Source organism: Phoca vitulina, unplaced genomic scaffold, assembly GCF_004348235.1.
Source record: "Phoca vitulina isolate PV1807 unplaced genomic scaffold, GSC_HSeal_1.0 scaffold28, whole genome shotgun sequence".
Classification (NCBI taxonomy): Eukaryota; Metazoa; Chordata; class Mammalia; order Carnivora; family Phocidae; genus Phoca; species Phoca vitulina.
The window spans coordinates 6,036,691-6,053,657 of NW_022589731.1; the positions used below are offsets into that span (position 1 = coordinate 6,036,691).

A 16,967-nucleotide genomic window follows, 5' to 3' on the forward strand; every position below is an offset into this window, starting at 1 on the left:
CCCCATTAGAATGTAAGTTTGTGAGGCTGAGATTTTTTTTTTTTTTTCATTTTATTCGCAGCTGTACACCCTGGATCTTAAACAAAGCTTCAACACAATAGGCACTCAAAAACATTTTTGAATGAATGAATGTTTGAATGAATGAATGGATAAATGAATCTATAATATGGTGGTACTGAGGATCAGCATAATATATTTACATTATACACACACATAAGGCACTTAGCACAGTGTCTTAAGTGCTTGATAAATATGAGTTGCTTTTACTGAGTAGTTCAGGAGGGTTAGATTTCCTGCTGTGTGGTGATAAGAGATGAGGCTGAGGCCAGGGACAAGGGCCACATAAGGAAGGGACACATGGCTCATCGTAAGAAACTTATACTTTATTCCATAACAAGTGAGGAGTGGTTTATTCGGATTTGTTTACATGAATTTCCCTGTTATATGTTGAATTGTTTCCCACAAAATTCATGTGTCAAAGTCTTAATCCCTAGTACCTTATTCTGGAGATAGGGTTTGACGTTATTTGACCTTATTCTGGAGATAGAGTCAAAATGAAGTTATTAGGGTAGTCATAATACAATGTGACTGATGTTATTGTAAAAAAGAATATTTGGAGATGGACTTATGTAACAAAGAATGTCATGTGAATGTGAGGAAGGCCATCTCCAGACCAAAGAGAGAAATCTGGAATGGACTCTCCCTCATAGCCCTCAGATGGAACCTTGATTTCAGACGTTAGCCTCCTGAACCATAAGGCAATAGATTTCCATTTTTTAAGGCACCCAGTTAGTTCAATTATGTTAGGGCATCTCTAGAAAACTAGCACAATCCTTTTGGCCATCATTTGGGGATAAATGGGAGGCATGCTTGACTAAAGCAGGGTAAGCCACTTAACCCTTCTGAGCTCCAGTTTCTTCATCTATAAACTGGACATAAGGCCTGATAAGCAAACCTCATGATTCTACATCAAAGACAGCCTGTGAAAATGTGTAAGAGAAATTGATGATAAATAGAAAGGAATATGAATAGGGCACGTAAGGCACAATGCGTGTCTTCTAAATACATAGGCTTTTTTTTTTTTTAATCCATTAGAGCTTCTCAGAATATTCATCACAAGTAACTCTCTCTTATCTAGAGGAAAATATTGTCAATAGCAATTCAGCCACCCTTTTCCTGAGAAAAATTTCCCACCAGGGTATCATCTCCAGTTCTGAATGGACGCATCAGTGAAATGTGACACGGACAAAGAATGAAATCTCTATGATCAACATGGCATTTTTCTCCCACAGAACCAGTGAAATGTGAAAAAGTCTGTCCTGAAAAATAACTGGCAGGGAAAGTGGGGCCAAACACTTATCCTGCTCTTGGGTGGACACAAGTGATTGAAGGGCTTAATGGGTGAAGGAAATTGCCCCCAGGGAGACAGAATCCTTGAGAACACCTTACTGGCACTGGACAGTCTGAGACCCAGTGAATTTTGTTGTTTCATATAAATGAATGAATGGTGCTTACAGCCTGAGGTAGCACAAATGAATCAGTAATTTAACTTCCATTTTAAGTTAAACAAATGGAAAACTGTGCTTTCCAAATCTATTAGCACCTTATAATTAAGCCCTTAACAGAGGTTCAGTCGTAGAATACTTCATCTTTTAAAGAAAATAAATTGTTGACAGTTCACTTTTAATTTGAGTGTTGTTAAGTCTTTTACCTAAATTGTGACTTCATGAGAACTGAGTACTTACAGATTCTTGAAGAGACGCATTTTGTTCTTAGGTATCAGTCTGGTGTAGGATGAAGCAAGACCACATCAGCAAGCAGAGATCTGGGCTGTGAAAGGGTCACAAAACTGTGAGCTTCTTAATGTCTAGGATTGTGTTTTATTTTGATATTCACCCCCAAAGACCCTAAATAAGAGGGCTTCATAATATTCTTTCTGCTAAATTAGATGATAGATACATATATGTGAATAAATAGGAAATGTTAGAACGCAAAGATAAGAGCAGAGGCAAAATATAAGAAAAGGGGAATTAGTCTTTGTCACTAAGTCACCTAGTCACTAAGACTTGAGTCTTAGAGGTCAATATCTTTATGTCTGAAACCTCCCCTTCACATATTATTCATGAGTCTTTCCTTACTTCTTTTCCTCCAATCACCATTCCATTAACACCTGTTCTCAAGAAGGAATCTGAAATTCATGCACAGAAAGGGGTAATTGACTGATGTGCCAACTTAATGACCATCCTAGAATCCTAACAGGAATTAAATTCTTAATTAAACTAAGCTAGACACTTTTAATTGTCACAACCCACAAATGGGGAGTGGTGGGTAGGAGGTTCTTGTGATACTGACTGGAGGCCAGGGGAAGCTGTTAAACATGCTACAATTCACAAGGCACCCCTCCCCAATAAAAAGAAGAATTACTTGAAAAATTAATGGTGATAAAGTTGATGAGGTTGAGAAATCCTGGTCTAGGGGAATAAAGCCTAAGCAGCGTAATTCTCAGCATAATTGGCAGTGAAGAGAGGAAGAAAGGATATTTGTTGAGAAGAAATCAAAGCTTGTCTTTACAAGGTATCACAGTATATAAAGATAGTGACATCCTCCTAGAGAGGCAGTCTGTGTAAGAAGCCGAATACAGTCAGATCCTTGTCTTCAGAAGGGAGGGTCAGCATGGCAGCCTGATGGCTGAGCCTTCTGCGAGCATCAAAGCCAGATTTCAGAGTGTGGCAATGGTGTTGTTTCCAATCTTGGGACCCTTGGCCTCAGAGTCACATCTCTTTCTTTTAATTTTGCAATTTCCATAGAGCAAGTCTTAGTTCTCTTCATCTCCACATTTCCCACTGCTGGTCCTTCCAGGGGTTTTGTATAAGGATCCCACATCTCTTTAAGCCCTTGTTATTTCATCTGTAAAACAGGAATAAGCCACAACAATAAAAGTGATTCACTGAATGGGTTTCTGTGAAGCCTGAAACTTACCTAGGACAGAGAAAGCAGGAATTGCATCTCACTTTTAGCATTTACTACCAGTTTCATTCTTTTTAAAATTTTAATTCCAGTGTAGTTAACATACAGTGTTATATTAGTTTCAGGTGTACAATACAGTGATTCAAGAGTTCCATATATTACTCAGTGCTCTTCAAGATAAGTGTACTCATAATCCCCTTCACCTATTTCACCCATCCCCCCACACCTCACCATCTGTTTGTTCTTTATAGTTAAGAGTCTGTTTTTGGTTTGTTTCTCTCCTTTTTTTCCCCTCTTTGTTCATATTTTTCTTAAATTCCACATATGAGTGAAATCATATGGTACCTATCTTTTTCTGACTGGTTTATTTCACTTAGCATTATACTTTTCAGATCCATCCACGTTAAATAACAAGTTTTTTTCTTTTTAATGGCTGAGTAATATTCCATTATATATATAAATTTATTTATCCATTCATCTACCATGGAACTTGGGCTGCTACCAGTTTGGCTATTGTAAATAATGCTGCAATAAACATGGGGGTGCATATATCCCTTTGAATTAGTGTTTTCATGTTCTTTGGGAAAATATCCACTAGTGCAATTACTGGATCAGAGAGTAGTTCTATTTTTAATTTTTTGAGGAAACTCCATATGTTTTCCACAGTGACTGTACCAGTTTACATTCCCACCAACAGGGCAAGAAGGTTTCTTTTTCTCTACATCCTTGCCAATGCTTGTTGTTTCTGGTGTTTTGATTTTAGCCATTCTGACAGGTGTGAAGTGGTAGCTCATGGCGGTTGATTTGCATTTCCCTGATGATGAGTGATGTTGAGCAACCTTTCATGTGTCTGTTGGCCATCTGTATGTCTTCTTTGGAAAAATGTCTATTCATGTCTTCTGCCCATTTTTTAATTAGGTTATTCATTTTGGGGGTTTGAGTTTTATAAATTCTTTATGTTTTTGATATGTCATTTGCAAATATCTTCTCCCATGCAGTAGGTTGCCTTTTAGTTTTGTTATTTATTTATTTATTTTGCTGTGCAGAAGCTTTTCATTTTGATGTATTCCCAATAGTTTATTTTTGCTTTTGTTTCCCTTGCCTCAGGAGACATATCTAGAAGGATGTTGCTACTACCTATTTCATTCTGAACTAATTGCTCAACCCTCAATGTTCTCATTTGTGAGATGCATGTCACCTACATCAATAGGACATTGTGAGGATTTAATGCAAAAAGGGAGAAGAGCAATGAGCTCTTGTCCTTTCACATTGTAAGTGTCAAATAAATCATATTGCTGTTGGGATCATTGTTATCATTGATAATCTTTTCTATTGATTATCATTCATCGATTCACTGATTGTTTGGTTTATTTGTTCATTCATTCATTTATTTGACCAACATTTGGTAAGATCTTGCCATAGTCTAGGTATTATAGAGATAAGTGCTTCAAAATGCCTCTTTCTTGGCCAAAAATTGTGAAGCTGAAACTCTGAATTTGGAGGAAGCAGAGAGAGCTAGCCAATGTAGAGAATGAATGAAAGTAACCTGTGTCTGCAAGTCATCTACTCTAAGAGAGCACATCAAACTGGCTTCCTTTTAGCTCTTTTTGTCTTGTCACCTTTGTTGTTCCTTCTAGGACTTGATTCAGCACAATGTGATATTCTTTTTTAAAAATTTTATTTATTTATTTGAGAGAGGGAGAGTGAGCCAGAGAGAGAGAGAGAGAGAGAGCATACAAGCAGGGACAGACAGAGAGGGAGAAGCAGACTCCCCTGCTGAGCAAGGAGCCCGATGGGGGCTCAATCCCAGGACTCTACCGATTGAGCCACCCAGGAGCTCCATAATGTGATATTCTTTATTGCAAAAAACTTCACCATGTTAACTCAAATAAACAATCTTATTAAACCTGATTTAGGAAGAAGAATAGGGCTAGAGAAAGGGAAAAAAAAATCAGTGAAAGGACAAAATGATATTGTGCCTTAGGATGAATGGACTGTGACAATGGAAAGTATGGATTCCTGTGGTGGCCACTCCCCCCAACCACTTCTACTTTTTTTCCTAATAAAAGTTATTAGATAGGTATTTGGATTTTATTGCTGTGTAACCAACAGGTACTAACAGTGACATACAACAATACACATTATTTCTCATGGTGTGGCTCAGCTTCATGCTGTTGGGTCTGCTGCCCCCCTTCTCATGCTGCATGCAGTCTATGGTGGGTGGTCAGCTGGGGCAGGTCTGACTGACATGAGTTCATTCTGGGACCCAGACTGAGGAGGCAGGGAATACCCAGAGAAAACTCTTCTGAGAGATGCCAGGAAAGAAATGGAGCCTGTTACCTAGTCCTATGCTCCATTGACCAAGGGAGGTCACAAGGCCAAGCACAAAGGAAAGTAAAGGAAAAGTATACTCCACATTTTGTTTTTCTTTGAAAGACTGGAAGCATGCATTGAAAAAAAAAAAAAGATCAAGAAATGAATAAAGAATAAGGGCCAATAAAATGACCTTGCATATAACCTATGGGCTGCAATGTCCTGGGAAATAGATTTAGGCTCAACTGATGTAACCCAATATGTCAGCCCTGGCCACTACCAATTTGTTTCATTTGATCAACTGGAAATGGCAGGTTAGTTGGAAGTTTTTAAAAGAAAATTGTTTCACCAGATTGTTCTGATCCAAAGAAATGGTCAAAGAATAATACCTTGTATTGTTATTGTTGTAGTTAAATATTTTTTCTGTATTATCTGTATTTTGCTGTATTATCTATAAAGCATAAATAATCATGCTGTCTAACTCACAGGCCATATATAGGAATTAAATAAGACCATGCATAAGCAATTCTTAGCATAGAACTTGGCACACAATAAGCACTCAATAAATATTACCCAACAATAACTGAAAAACAGAATACAAAGACTTAGTTAACATATATTTCAGAAGCACCTAATATATGTAAGACCTAATATGTGATAGATTGTGCCACAGAGAACAAACCTCTGCTTCCAAAAACCATGTACTAAAATCCGAAGGTGGAGTTAGGAAGCTCTTACCAGTCATCAGTTCTTAATGACAGGCTTTCTAACCCAATATATGCCCTCTTTTTCCCCCCTTACACCCATTTTAGTGGTCCAATCACTGGTAATCAAAACAGCCCAGGCAGAGGGACTATGCTGACGTTGTTACTGACAGGAATGGCAGAGGCAGAATAGGAGCACTGAAGGAGGGGAGTCAGAAGACATCCTGGAGGTGGTGGCGCAGGAAGCGCAGTAGGACTTTCATGCGCAGGTATCAGGGGAGCGGTGCTCTAGGCAGAAACATCAGCCTAGACCAAAGGCACAGTGACCCGAAGGAATAGATGCATTCAGGATAGGGAGGGCAGTTGAGCCAGAGCACAGGAGAGGAGTCTGACCTGTTCCTCCCACAGATGTTTAAGTGACTGTTTCATATCCTACTGGTGTCACCTCAGGTTTCATCTCCCCAGTGTTACCTCGCCTGATCACCTTGCCTAGTGTCGCCAGGGAAACTGTACCATATTTTTTGTTTTACAGATTTTGTAGCACTCATAGTCTCTGAAATTCTCTTATTTGTTTGTCAATGTGTTTATGGTCTGCTTCTACCCTGGTGTATGAGCTACATGAGAATAACACTATTGTCCCTCTTGCTCCTTCACAATTCTGTGTGATCACAAGAAGTTCACAGTAAACACCTGTTGACATAACAGATGAAGAGATGAGGAGTGTAGAAGGTAAAATAAAGTTGGAGTCAAAAATCAGAGGCTGTATAACATCAGAAGCATGAGCTATTAAAGAAATAATTGATAAGATGGACTTCTTTAAGATGAAAAATGCTGTATAAAAGACAATGTCAGAGAATAAGAATGGAGGAAAATATTTGCAAAAAACTTAGTAATAAGGGACTGGTATCCAAGATACAAAGAACTCTTAAAACTCAAAATAAGAAAACAAACTGATTTAAAAATGGGCAAAAGGTCTTGACTGGTATCTCATCAGAGAAGATATACAGATGACAAATAAGCATATGAAAAGATGCTCCACATTGTATATTATTAGGGAAATTCAACCTAAAACAACAGTAAGATACCACTACACACCTATTATAATGGTCAAAATCCAGAACACTGACAACACCAAATGATGACAAGTATGTGGACCAGCAGGGAATCTCATTCATTGCTGGTAGGAATACAAAATGATGCAACCACTTTGGAAGACGATTTGACAGTTTCTCCCAAAACTAAACATACTTTGATTCAGCAATCATACTCTTTGATATTTACCCAAAGGAGATGAAAACTTATGTCCACACAAAAACCTGCTCATGGATGTTAACAGCAGTTTCATTCATAATTACCAAAACTTGGAAGCAACCAAGATGCCCTTCAGTGGGTGAATGGATAAATAAACTATAGTACATCCATACAATGGAATATTATTTAGTGTTAATAGAAATGAGCTATCAACCTGAAAATACATGGAGGAAACTTAAATACATGTTACTAAGCAAAAGAAGCCAATCTGAAAAAGCTACATACTATATAATACTATATGACACTTTGGAAAAGGCAAAGCTGTGGAGACAGTGAAAAGATCCGTGGTTGTCAGAAGCTATGAGGAGAAAGGGATGAATTGATGGAGTACAAAGGATTTGGGGGGCAGAGAAACTACTCTGTATGATGCTATAATGGTGAGTACATGTGATATACATTTGCCAAAACCCATAAGAATGTACACCACCAAGAGTGAACCCTGACATAAACTACGGACTTTGGGGGACAATGAGGTGTCAGTATAGGTTCATCATTCATAACAAGTGTACCACTCTGGTGTGAGATGTTAACAGTAGGTGGGCTGTGCTTTTGTGGGGGGGAGGGAGTATCCACTCTCTATACTTTCTGCTCAATTTTGCTGTAAAACAAAAACTGTTCAAAAAGAAGGAAAAAAAAAAAAAACCCTGAGAGAATGCAGGATCTGGTCTTTTTTCAGAGAATGAGGATCTGGGGTTTCTGAGAAGGATGGTATAATTTTCAGAGCTCTGCTTTTGGCTGATTTGTATGTATTCAAGCAGAGGCTAGGCATGGACTGAGATCTTGACAGTAGTAAGGTCATTGTAAACATTTGAACAAAGAAGTAAAGTTTCTCTAATAAAGGGAATAATCTATGGGAGCCCAATTGTCTTTCTCTACATGATGTCCATACCAAAGAGAACATCAACTGATTTTTCTCTCTCTCAGGACTGGCTACTCTGCAAAAGACTGTTATTTCTTCAGATAAAAGTGTTGGAACAGAAACTACCATCCTCCACATGAATATACAATGGCTCGTCTCCCCCAGGTAATAATATCCTTGAAAGGAGACCTTGTCTGTGGTTTCTTGATCAGACAACAGAAGCACAGCAACATTTAAAGCTTCTATAACAAAGTGCAACTTTTCACGTTTCCCTACTCAGGGCCCTAGTGTGCCCTGGGCCGGATATTGGCAACATTAGAGCCTTTCTCCCTTCACACAAACCCATTTCTATTTCTATCTTGACTTTTTTTTTTTCTTTTTAGCAATCATGTTATTCACTCTTATTTTTCATGCTTTTATATTCAGTTGAGTAAATTTCTCTGCATTTTGATTTTTTTTTATAAATTTTTTTTATTGTTATGTTAATCCCCATACATTACATCATTAGTTTTAGATATAGTGTTCCATGATTCATTGTTTGTGCATAACACCCAGTGCTCCATGCAGAACGTGCCCTCCTCAATACCCATCACCAGGCTAACCCATCCTCCCACCCCCTCCCCTCTAGAACCCTCAGTTTGTTTTTCAGAGTCCATTGTCTCTCATGGTTCTTCTCCCCCTCCGATTTCCCCCCCTTCATTCTTCCCCTCCTGCTACATTCTTCTTCTTTTTTTCTTTCTTAACATATGTTGCATTATTTGTTTCAGAGGTACAGATCTGAGATTCAACAGTCTTGCACAATTCACAGCGCTTACCAGAACACATACCCTCCCCAGTGTCCATCACCCAGTCACCCCATCCCTCCCACCCCACCCCCCACTCCAGCAACCCTCAGTTTGTTTCCTGAGATTAAGAATTCCTCATATCAGTGAGGTCATATGATACATGTCTTTCTCTGTTTGACTTATTTCGCTCAGCATAATACCCTCCAGTTCCATCCACGTCGTTGCAAATGGCAAGATCTTATTCCTTTTGATGGCTGCATAATATTCCATTGTATATATATACCACATCTTCTTTATCCATTCATCTGTTGATGGACATCTTTCCACAGTTTGGCTATTGTGGACGTTGCTGCTATAAACATTGGGGTGCACGTAGCCTTTCGGGTCCCTACTTTTGTATCTTTGGGGTAAATACCCAGTAGTCGATCCCATTTACAATTGCACCCAAAACCATAAGATACCTAGGAATAAATCTAACCAAAGAGGCAAAGGATCTGTACTCAGAAAACTATAAAATACTCATGAAAGAAATTGAGGAAGACACAAAGAAATGGAAAAACGTTCCATGCTCATGGATTGGAAGAACAAATATTGTGAAGATGTCAATCCTACCTAGAGCAATCTACACATTCAATGCAATCCCCATCAAAATACCATCCACTTTCTTCAAAGAAATGGAACAAATAATCCTAAAATTTGTATGGAACCAGAAAAGACCCCGCATAGCCAGAGGAATGTTGAAAAAGAAAAGCAAAGCTGGCGGCATCACAATTCCAGACTTCCAGCTCTACTACAAAGCTGTCATCATCAAGACAGTATGGTACTGGTACAAAAACAGACACATAGATCAATGGAACAGAATAGAGAGCCCAGAAATGGACCCTCAACTATATGGTCAACTAATCTTTGACAAAGCAGGAAAGAATGTCCAATGGAAAAAAGACAGTCTCTTCAACAAATGGTGTTGGGAAAATTGGACAGCCACATGCAGAAGAATGAAACTGGACCATTTCCTGACACCACACACAAAAATAGACTCCAAATGGTTGAAAGACCTCAATGTGAGACAGGAGCCCATCAAAATCCTAAAGGAGAACACAGGCAGCAACCTCTTCGACCTCAGCCGCAGCAACTTCTTCCTAGAAACATTGCATTTTGATTTTTGAAGGTTTTGGAGATTTAGCTAAATTGACAGATGTTGTATTAGTGCAATTATTTCCATTATCTTACAGCTTTGCATTTTGTGACTATATCATAATTTATTTATCACTTTTTCTGTTCAGGATCATTTAAGATGTTTCAATCAATTTTAATTTTCTTTTTTTTTCTTTTTCTTTTCTTTTTTTTTAAAGATTTTATTTATTTATTTGACAGAGAGAGAGAAAGAGAGAGAGAGAGAATGTACACAGTGGCAGGAAGAGGGAGAGGGAGAAGCAGGCTCCCACTGAGCAGGGAGCCTGATGCTGGGCTTGATCCCAGGATCCTGGGATCATGACCTGATCCGAAGGCAAGATCCTTAACCAACTGAACCACCCAGGCGCCCCTAATCTTAATTTTCAATTTAAGATGGGTTCCCCAACCACATACAATAATATAATGAACCGTCAAGCATACATTGTCTTTTGCACATGTGTGAAAATCTCTTCAAGGTACATACATAGCACTACAGTTACTGGGTTAAGAAGTATGTACATAACACAATTTATTCAATATTGTCATTTGCCCCCCGAAGGTATGTACCAGCTTTTACTGTTTGGAATTTCCAAATTTGCCACATCTGTGTCTAGCGCTTCGGCATTATTTGACTTTAGATTTATGTAAGTCTCAGGGGTACAGAATAATAGCTTTCTATTGTTTTAATCTGCCTTTCTCTGATAACATGTCAGATTGAGCACATTCTCATGTACTTATTGTCCATTTGTCTTTTATCTTTTGTGAATGACATTTTCATATATTTTGCCCTTTTTTTCATTGGGTTGTTTATCTTCTTTCATTTTGATTTGTAGAAGCGCTTTATAAATTCTGGATACTTAGCTTTTGTCAGTTTTATGCATTGCAAATATCTTCTCAAAATCTGTTCCTTGTCTTTTTACCTTGTTTATGATGTCTTTAGATGAACAGATGTTCTTTATTGAATGGATTCAAACTTACCCATTTTTTTTCCTTTATGGTTCGTCCTTTTTTAGGTCATTTGAAAAGGAAAATCTTTGCAAACCTAAGACTGTAAATATAATGTTTCACATTTTATTCTAAACGTTTAAAATGTTTTACTTTGCACAGTTGGTCTTTTGCCCACCAGAATTTAATTTTGCGTTATCTCTTGTTCCTCTTATGCACCCTCCACTAAAGTACCCTCCTTTATTGCCTCAATAAATCTTGATTTTTTATAAGACAGCTTCATTCCCACTTTTCTTATGAAGCCATCTTTGAGCTCTCAATGTTTTGCTGACTTCTCTCTCCCTGACTGCTAAAACATCTGTCTCTGAAATTGTAATGATTTTTATCTGAATACTGTGAATGTTAATAGATACCTGCAGTGTCCAGACAGGTAACCCAGATAAGTGAAATGGGTCAGAATGCACATCATTAGTGGGGAATGTGACAGATCGGGATGCACAACAGAGCATGTGACCTACTCATTGGTGAAACTGCTACACAGGTTTGGTCAATTATTGCCATGGAAACCATCAGCCCACAGTTGCCAGAGCTTCTGATGTTCATTTTTAAAAGACACCAGGAATTTAGATATTTACATAAAATCGTCTAAGTTTGAAAGTTGGCAACAATTTGAAATGTTTAAATGAATAAGGGGATCTGGGACATCTGATCTAATGCCGTGTTTCTCCACCTTCTTGTCATTATCACCTTCTTTATGGAAACTTACATTTTTATTCCCTAATCCCTTACCCATGGAATTAAATACTAAAGAATTTCATAATCACACTCAGATTCTGAGGAGAGAATTTAGAGGAAATTCTACAATATGATCAGAATGCTTTCTTAGTTACTGAACATTTTTCATTCCAGCCAGACCCACACCCTGAGAAAATGGCAAACAGACAAAACCTCTTCCCGAAGGTAAAGTTGTACCTCTGCTCTTGTGGATAGAATGCAATCCCCTCTAAGAGCTTTTTGAGACATCGCTGGACCAGATGCCAGGGAGAAGAGTTTCATAGTCCTCAGAAAAGCAACAAAGGAGTAGAGAGAATTAGACAGAACCCCATTGCCTTCCAGGGAAACCCAGGCTCCTTTGGAGGATGTTCAAGGCATGGCCATTGGGCTTTTAATTCAATCTTGGTTCCTAAGCTTCAGTTTCTTCACCTAGTCCAGTTCACATACACTTCACTGACTATTTCAAAAGTTCATTTGTCTGGTGACATCAGCCCTAGAACAGGAATCAGAATATTAGGTTCAGGTCTGTGTGTGCCCCTGGGAGCTCGGTGTAAAGTACTCTGAACTTCAGTTTTCCCACATGTAAAGTAAGATGAGCCATAAGATCAACCCCAAGCCCAGTGTGTGCAGGGGCCTTGACACACAGCTGCCAAGAGCACTGGCTCATAAGTCCATCAGACATGAATTTGACTTCTAAATATGCAATTTATCAAAAATGTTACATAGCTTCTCTTGGGAGTCATTTCAACAAGTGTAAAATATTTATAAAAAATAATTCTTCATTTGGTTACTCTGAAGATCAAATGAGATCACAGGGAACAGCTTTATTATCATTATTACAGGATATTTTGTTCTACTATCTGGATCTCTGTCGTGATTCAAACCTGAGTGAAACATTCTTTACTTGTTCCCCAAATTTTCAGGTTCCCATGGGAGGAACATTTTTAATAGAATCTCCTTTTCCAGAAAAATATGTGTAATTCTCTCCTTGGAGGCTGGAATTTCAGTCCTGCCTTCCACACGACCCACCTGGGCAAGGGGCCAGGGAACTTGCAATTGAGTTTGGCAAAAGTATTGTCCACCAATAGGCAGCAAATAACACCACAATGCCACTCCAAAAACCCGCAGACACTCACACACAAATAAAGAAGACCCAGAAATACTACAGGAGATTTCCTGGGTTTGTAGGTCTCCTCTTATATCTTTGTTTGCTGGCTGTCTAAGTGTGGCTCAGCAATTCTTACTCTTAATTTTTCAACAGCTTTATTGAGATATAATTAACAAACCATGAGGTTCATCCTGTGGTTATTCTTTCTGTTTTTGAGTATGTCTGATGGTCTTTCCGTGTGTTTGGGGCTAGGTGGATGCATGTGGGCTTTTGAATGTGTCCAAATATGTATGTGTTGGGGTGCATGGGTGGCTCAGTTGGTTAAGTGGCTGCTTTTGGCTCAGGTCATGATCCCAGGGTCCCGGGATCAAGTCCCATATCGGGCTCTCTGCTCAGTGGGGAGCCTGCTTCTCCCTGTGCCCCCTGCCGCTCCCCGTGCTTGTGCGTTCTCTCTCTCTCTTTGTCTGATGAATAAATAAAATCTTTAAAAACAAAACAACAACAAAAAACCAAATATGTATGCATTTTTGTTTATTTGTGTCTCTGTACCAATACCTGAATCTGTGTGACTCTGGAACTGTGGCTCTCTTTCCTACGAGGTCTCTGTGTCTATGTGTGTCTGAGTGTGTACATATCTCGGAGCCTGGTTGTGAGGTTCTAGGAATGAATCTGTGTGTCTGAATGTGTATCTGTAGTTGTGTGGTGTAAGTTTCTAAACCTGTTAGTGTTTGTCTCTCTGTGCCGGCTCTATGTTGTATGTTTTGTGAATGCGGTAACAGTTCTGAACATGTGTATGCCAATTTTTGTTACAAATGACAAGGTTGAGCAATGGTAATTTGGCCCATCAAGGGTACCAAATTGTTCAAACAAGCATGGTTTGAAAAACACAGGTGAATGATTTTAAATTCTGATTTTATTATTATTATTATTATTTTTTTTTTTTTACATTGGGACCTATATCCTACTCTTCAACTTGATTTTGGGACTATGCTGAATGAACAGTGATTAGTCCTAGGTGGCCCCAGCCATAAGAAGTTGTAAAGGTCCCAGGTAATTCTAATGTGCAGCCAAGGTGTAGAACCTCTGCACCAGGAAAGTGGCTAGATCCCTGCCACTTTTCTTGAAATCTGCAACCTGCTTTCCTTAAATTTAACATTAAGTCTGTAACAGTAGGGAGGGAGGTTAATTTGATACTTTATTGGATGTGAAAAAGAACTTATCCTCCCTTTGCCTGTGGAGCAGGGAAGTGTCCCAGGAGACTGGAGCCTGTGAGCTAACAGCTCCTAACAGCTGAGGAGGAGTTCCCCCTAGCCCAATCCTCCTCACATTCCAGCAGGCAGTGGGCTCCTTTTATGAGTACATCTGTCTAATTAGGCAGATGTAGTGCTGCCTTTATTTCCATATAAATCCTTCAGACCCACTGTGGGTATTTGGCAAATCCAAAGAGAATTTACTAGTATAATAAACAAAATGTTTTATTTAAAAAAATTGCATGTTCTGCAACATTCCTTTAATGGGGAGGTTCAGAAAAGAGAAAATGCAGAGTGGTGTAGCATGGAGACCTGAAGTTAAGATGAAGGGAGAACAAGAAAAGGGAATGAGAAGAATAAAGTCTTTGATATTTAAACCCCGAGAGAGGGACATCCATGAGCTGCAAAGTAACTATATAAAAATTAGAGGGAAAAAATGAGCCCTTTCTTTCAGGTTACAGACCTCACTTATGGTACTCATAAGACTCTTTGGAGTGAGAGACTGATTGCTGACTCTTTCCAAACCCATCAACCCAACCACTCCCCATGAAGAGTTTTCTCAGGTCCTGAGAATTTTAATTCTGATACTCATAGCAATGAATTCAGGTGGGTAGCAGACTTTCATTCTCTGAGACTAGAAAAAATTAGATTCCTTAATATTCGCACTATCCACTACTGCAACTAGAAGTCTACATGAAACACAGTAACTGCTCAATAAATATTTGAGAAATAAATAAATGACAGGTCTGGTTTTAACAACCTGGTAGATCTGAATTGGCTACCCAGAGGTCTCTCTGTAACAGAAAGAAAGTGAAATAATCAGTGAGAAAGGCTCTAAATTACTCACAAGGGAACTATTACATGAAATAAAATATTCCTAAAAAAAAAACACAAAAATTTAAGAGGATAGAAGTAGTAGAGGATATGAGTCAGTGTTTATTAGCATAATTTAATGATGCTTATAGATGCTTATAGAAGGAAAATTAAGTGGGAAATACCTTAATACCACAACCCATCTGAAAGTGTCAGTTATAATTTACACAGTACCTTATAGCTTCTGAATATAATTCAGTTAAAAGTGTTTGGGTTGATAAAAATAATAGCTAATGTTTATTGAATCACCTATATGTACTAGCACCATAATTTACATAAAAGGCCTCATTTCATATTTTCATTTACCTCAGTAGGTTGTTTTATGATACCACAATTTCACAGGTAAGAAAAATTAAGACTCAGCAGGTTAAATTACTTGCCTAAGTTCACATGACTCTAGAATTCTAAAACAGGTCAATTGACCCCATATGATTACTACACTATTTGACTTGACTTTCTCGACCACAGTAGTACCAGGTGCCAACCATTCTGACCTCCACTGAGGTCTTGATGGAAGAACAATTACTGAATATGATGGAAACGCTTGGATGGGGACTACTTCAAATGCATCATTCACTTTCCTTAAGTCCTATACTTTACGACGCTTAGATACAACACAAAGTATATATAGTCATATGTTTGCGAATACCTTATTGTGGAAGGCACGAGACGGCTTTGCTTCACAATTCTTATGATAGGCAAGATGGCCATCCTGCAGAACTTTATAGCTATCCCTGGGACAGTTCAGTTTTACTTCTGTTCTTTTATAGTTGAGGGTCCTGTGGTCTTTATACCTGGAGAAAATTTTCCAGTAACAGACTAGTCAGTGATAAAACCGGGATGAGAATTTAGTTTTGCCAACTCCCTAGCTATAGAACTTTTGAAGATATCAGATGTTTAATCTTTTTCTTGAAACATTTCAGAGATGGGAAGACAGATATGTTGACCTCAGTGATCTCTGACTACACTAAAATAGCCCCAGGAAGTTGCTATCCATTGATCCAAAATAAATTCTTAATAGAAAAATTAATTTTTATTCTCAAATGGGAACCAAGAAGGATTCTTTCCTCTTCTCCAGACCTTGGCACTTATAACATGGGGGAAAGAGTTACAAGCATTATGCAGTCTTATTCCTTAGACTGAATTCTTTGGAGTAGCCCCTGCCATTATTTTGGCCTCTAATATAGAATGATAGATTCTGGAATAGGGGAAAGGCTATTTATCTTTATATTCAAACAACAATATATCTCTGCATCACAGCAAGAAAAGTCAAAACAAAAAGAAAAACAAACAATAAGTTTTTTTTCTAATTGTGGTTTCCCCAAAGCTTTGCAGAAACAACCAAAATTTTAGGATTTTCATGCAGTATCATGCAGTCTTTTAAATCAGGCTATCATTAGAAATTAGTCCAGCAATTTGCTAAATTGATCCTACTTTTCCATTAGACACAGCTTTTATCTGACCAGCAGTCTGTTATCTCCCACACAACACCCCCACTTAACACCACGTGCAGCTGCTTAATTTTAAAATGAAATGAGCTTCAGTTTATTGATGAGAAATCTCCCTGAGAAAGAAAGAAAACAAAAAGGATCTTAAGACAATTGAGATGAAAGACAGTGAAAGACAGTAAATTCTAGGTTAAAACTTGGCATGTTTTAGAAGGTGCTAAACTAAGTGGCCATTAGATAAATGGTATCAACAGCTTGTTCCTTGAGGGGGAAAGATAAAGAATAGAGGGGAAGTGAACAAACAGATGCAGCATCAAAAAGGGAAAAAGATCCTAAAAAAATTCTTCTGCTCTGAATTTAAAACTTTGAGATACAACTGATTTCTATGTATTCTTTTATCCCCAAGTGCAGAGTCATGATTCAAAGAGACTTGAAGGTCTTCTATTCCAAATGTTAC

General features: G+C 38.3%; 1 long non-coding RNA gene across 1 annotated transcript; it reads right to left on the reverse strand.

The window, feature by feature from the left end:
- Window positions 1–1,598: 1,598 nt before the first annotated feature.
- On the reverse strand, window positions 1,599–15,825 carry LOC116644103. Its single transcript, XR_004301700.1, has 3 exons — window positions 15,712–15,825; window positions 2,425–2,907; window positions 1,599–1,830 (listed from the first exon to the last, which is right to left on the reverse strand). It is a non-coding gene; the product is annotated as an uncharacterized LOC116644103 (long non-coding RNA).
- Window positions 15,826–16,967: the final 1,142 nt, after the last annotated feature.